This window comes from Microtus ochrogaster, unplaced genomic scaffold, assembly GCF_000317375.1.
Source record: "Microtus ochrogaster isolate Prairie Vole_2 unplaced genomic scaffold, MicOch1.0 UNK24, whole genome shotgun sequence".
Lineage (NCBI taxonomy): Eukaryota > Metazoa > Chordata > Mammalia > Rodentia > Cricetidae > Microtus > Microtus ochrogaster.
Genome location: NW_004949122.1, coordinates 5178979 through 5183978, shown reverse-complemented (window position 1 = coordinate 5183978; position 5000 = coordinate 5178979).

Here is a 5000-nt window from a genome sequence, read left to right as displayed (position 1 = left end):
ATTTCAGGAGAAGTCAATATAAAGCAAAACTCAGGTTTAAAACTTGAAAGAAAGGCCTGCATGGTGGTGCGCATCTTTAGCCTCAGCACTTGGGAAGCCGAGGCAGGCAGATCTCTGTGAGTTCAAGGACAGCCTAATTTACGTTGTCAGCCAGGTTTCAAAAATAAAAAATAAACAAACAAACAAAAATTGAAAGAAAGGAGGACAGAGAGTTAAGAGCACAGATTGCTCTTCGGAGGAACCAGTTCGATTCCCAGCATCCACATGAAGGGTTTCAACCATCTGTCACTCCAATTCCAGAGAATCTGAAGTCCTCCTCAGACCTCCTCAAACATCAGGCACATAGACATATGTGCAGGCAAATCACCCACATACATAAATTAAAATAAAGTAGTTTTTTTTAATTGAAAGAAAAACGCATAGTGAAAGGAGAATGCACCCTCAAGAGTTTAAGTGTGGGTTTCTCAAAGCTTTGCAGTTTTTCTGTTTCTGTTTATGTGCTTATGAATATGAGTGTGCAGTTACCCACATGGTGTATATATATACATACATGTAGGTGGAAGCCAGAAGACTTGTTGGTGCCATCCTTAGGGATGTCATTCACCTACTCTGAGACAGGGTTTCCTGTTGGCCTGGAGCTCACCAATCAGACCACAGTGTTTATTGAGGGACACTTTAAGGACTGAAGGGATGTCAGCTAATAGTGCTTACTGTTCTTCCAGGGGACCTGGGTTTTGATCCCAGCATCCTCAGTGTGGATCCCACCACTGTAACTCCAGTTCCAGGAGATCCGATTCCCTTTTCTGGACTTGGAAAGCTCCTGTGTGTGCGTGGTGCATGGTGCACATTTATTCATGTGGACTCACACTCAAATACAAATACATTTTTAATATTACAAAAAAACCTAAAACCTTTCTTTTACTTTTAATATATTTGTATGTATGATGTGTGCATGTGTATGCATGGATGCATTTGTGTGAGTGACGCTATGGCACATGTGTGGAGGTCAGTGACAACCTTGGGTTCTAGTAACCCTCTTCTACTTTATTTGAAACAGGCGCTCTTTGCTGTTTTCCCACCAGGCTAGTGGGTCCACCAGCTTCTACGGGTCCTTCTGTCTCTATCTCCCATTTTCCCAGAGCACACTCAGGCTACATATTCTGATTTCAACATTGCTGATGCTCTGTTTTTATTTGTTTGAGTATTTTGGTTTTTGAGACAGGGTCTTACTGTGCAGCTCTGGTTGTTCTGGAACTCACTATATAGATCAGTCTGGAATCAAACTCACAGAGATCTACCTGCCTTTGCCCTTCAAGTGCTTGGATTAAAGGGGTGTGCCACCATAGCCCACAAGCAAATATTAATCATGCTGGTATTCTTGATTTTTAGCTGCCAAAAGGATTTAGCCAGACTCCTGGGTATAGCGGTTCTTTCCCCCTGAGCCCCTATAACTTCCCTGTCCTCCTATTCCATCTTGCTTTAAGCTACTGTACTCTCTTGTTGCTCCGGGCCTTTTCACCCCCCAAAGTACATCTGTTCCTTAAAAACTGTCCGTTTTTGCTGTGCTGTATGTCTGCTCAATTCTATGTTCTAGTACATAATAATCTGGAAGCAGGTGTCACCTGATCCTCAATATCAGCCAATAAGAGTAGAGCTTTTGACTAGCAACTAAAGGACACCCATCTTTAATCCTTAGCATGCACACACACACACACCACCACGACACCACAAATTGATCTTGTTGGTATATACTTGCAATCCCAACACTTAGGAGGCAGAGTCAGGAGGATCATCACAACTTCAAAGCCAGTCCTTGTAGTGATACTTCATTTGTATTTTAATAAACAAAGCTTGCCTGAACTTCAGAGAGTAAAACAGCTTCACTGATCAGCCTTACAGACCAGGTAGTGGTGGCACACACCTTTCATCCCAGTAGCCACACTAGTTTGCCCTAGAAACCGGAAGATAGTGGTGCATGCCTTTAATCCACTAGAGAGGAATGTAAGACAGGAGGAGTCAACTCTCACTCAGAGGCTCATCTGGAGACTCTCATTTGGAGGCAGGATTGCCATTTCGGACTGATGTAGAGGTAAGAGCCTGTTTTGCTTTTCTGACCTTCAAGTTGAACCCCAATTTCTGTCTCTGGGTTTTTATTGACAGTGATACAAGCCCTGTCTCAAAAATAAAACAAAGCAAAGGCTGGAGCTGTAGGCCAGTGGCTAAGAGCACCTACTGTGCAAGCTTGATATCCAGCATTTTGATTCCAACGCCTACATAACAAGTCAGACATCTGGTGTAAGCAGTAACCCCAGCTCCAAGGTGGAAAGAGACAGGGGCATCAATAGGACTTGCTTTCAGGCTAAAGGAAAAAACAAGCTGCAAGTGAAGGGAGAGACTCCACCTCAAAGGAATAGCGATGGAGGATACTCAATACCCTCTGTGGCCTCTGCACATGCAGGCGCATGCACCCAATGCACGCCACATGTAGGTACACCAAAGCACACACACACTCATAAATATTAAACAAAAGATAAGGCTAACAAAAGAAATTCGTACAGACATTGTTTTTCAGCTTTCAGCAGTACATTTTAAAGGGGAAAATTTGTTCCGGGAGCCCCAAGACTATCTAGTCTTCCACTCAGCGTCATTTAGAGGCACTGGGAGGCAGGGGTGGAGATATGAAGAATGAACAAAACAACACGACTCCTGCAGCTGGGGCTGCAGCGGAAGAAACAGTCATAAATGAAGTCATCACATGATTAACTGCAAATTACATCTAAGCGACATGAAGCCGGGGCGCCTGATGTTGTGAAAGCAAATAATAATAGGGGAATTGGCTTAGTCAGAGGGGAAGCAAGGGTTTCCCTAAGGAAGGGACAGATAGCTAAAGTCTGATGGAAGTACAGACTCAAAAGGAAGAGGGGTAGTTAAAAGGACTACAATCACAAACAGCAGCTTGGGTAGCCTTGCAATAGCATAAGCGGATGCTCCCTGCCCTTTGGAGGGAGAGGCAGAAGGATCAGGAGTTCCAGGTGGTCATCCTCAGCTGTATGGTCAGCTTGAGACCCTGTCTCAAAACAAACAAAGGCACAACTGAAAATAACTTAGGGACAAGATCTATGGACCCATCGCAGGAAGGAAGCTGGGCAAAGGAGAAATCCAGAAAAGCCAAAGGAGGGGCTAGAGATGTAGCTGTCACTCACATACGGAAGTCCTGGGTTTGATCTCTTAGTATTACAAAAACATCAAACAACAAAAAAAAAATCAAAAAGCAAGAGAGCAGGGAAATAAGCACACACCCCACAGTGGAGAAATTAAAAAAAAAAAAAAAGCCCTTACTTCTCAGGTGCAGTGTCGGCTGGGTATGTGGTAGACACCTGCAACCCCAAGACCCAGGAGATTGAGGCAGGAGGTCAGCCTGGACCATGTAGTGAGGTGCTGTGTTGAGAAGCAAATCATGGTATGTTTCTCTAGGTCCTTTCTTTCTCGAATGCCGACACCAAAGTCCACAAGGAGAGCCTTCTGGGCTTTCGCCAACACCAAGGAGAGCTAACTGGAGAGCTGCCAGGACCACAGCGACTATTCTAGTGCGGACTATTTGCCATTGTTAACTATAAATGACAGGAGGTCACTGTTTGGCACAAAGCTCCTGCAAAGACGGGCTAAAGTCAAAACAAGTTTGCTGGCATATGCCTGTGATCCCAGCACTAGGAAGGCAGGAGCGGGAGAGTCAGGAGTTCAAGACCAGCCTCAGCTACATAGCAAATTTGAGGCTATGTTGCGTGAGACCCTGTTTCATAAAATTAAGAACCACCAGACCCCAACAAAATAATCTAGGGTGACCGATTAAGTCCGGGTGGGCAGTGGTGCCACATGCCTTTAATCCCAGCAGTCGGGAGGCCCAGGCAGGTGGATCTCTGTGAGTTGGAGGCCAGCCTGGTCTGGTCTACGAAGTGATTTCCAGGGCAGCCAGGACTGTTTCACAGTGAAACCCAGTGTTAAAAACCTTAAAAAGAAATCCTTGATTAAAGGCTGACGTCTCTACACTGAAACTAAGGTGATTATTTGACCTTAAGTAAATCGGGATTACACAAACAACACCAAATTTCCTAAATTATCAACTGAGGAGAAAATGACATTTTCTCTCGTGTAATCCTTGCACAAACGAGGAAATCTGAGGTTAACTAATCAGTTAACTTTTCTATTGTTCTGCCTCCTACTCTGATTTTTTTGTTCTTTGTTTCTGCTTTTCTCAGACCATCTGTGTCCATAAACCAACCTCTTCTAAGCTTGTTAGGGCGGTGAACACCCATAATCCAGCACCACCCCAGGGAGCGAAGGCTGGAGCATCAGGACTGCAAGGGTGGCCTCAAGGGACACAAGGAGTTAGAGGTCAGTGCAGGCTCTGTAAGAAACTCCTCTTTCAAAGCACCAAAAGCAGGCCAGAGGAGGTGGGCAGTTAAGAACAGGTACTCATTCTTGCAGAAGACCGGATTTGATTCTCAGTACTCCCTTAGGGCAGGTCACACCATCTAGAACTCCTGCTCCACAGGGATCTGATGCCTCTGACTTTCACAGGCTACTGCATACTTATGTACACATCCCTTTACCCCTTCCCTACACATATACATGTAATTAAAATAAAAAAGGAGATTAAGACGGACAAGTGGATAAAGGCACTTGTTTCCCCATCTTATGACCTGAGTTCTAGCCCTAGAACCCATATGGTAGAAGGAGAGACTCAACTCCAACTGTCCTCTGATTTCTACCATGACACCGGTGAACTTGCACGCACGCACACACACACACACATACACACACACACCTTTAATCCCAGCACTGGGGAGGCAAAGCAGGCAGATCTCCGTGAGTTTGAGGCCAACCTGGTCTACAAAGTGAGTTTCTTTTTTTTTTTTTTTTGGTTTTTTTGAGACAGGGTTTCTCTATGGTTTTGGAGCCTGTCCTGGAACTAGCTCTGTAGACCAGGCTGGTCTCGAACT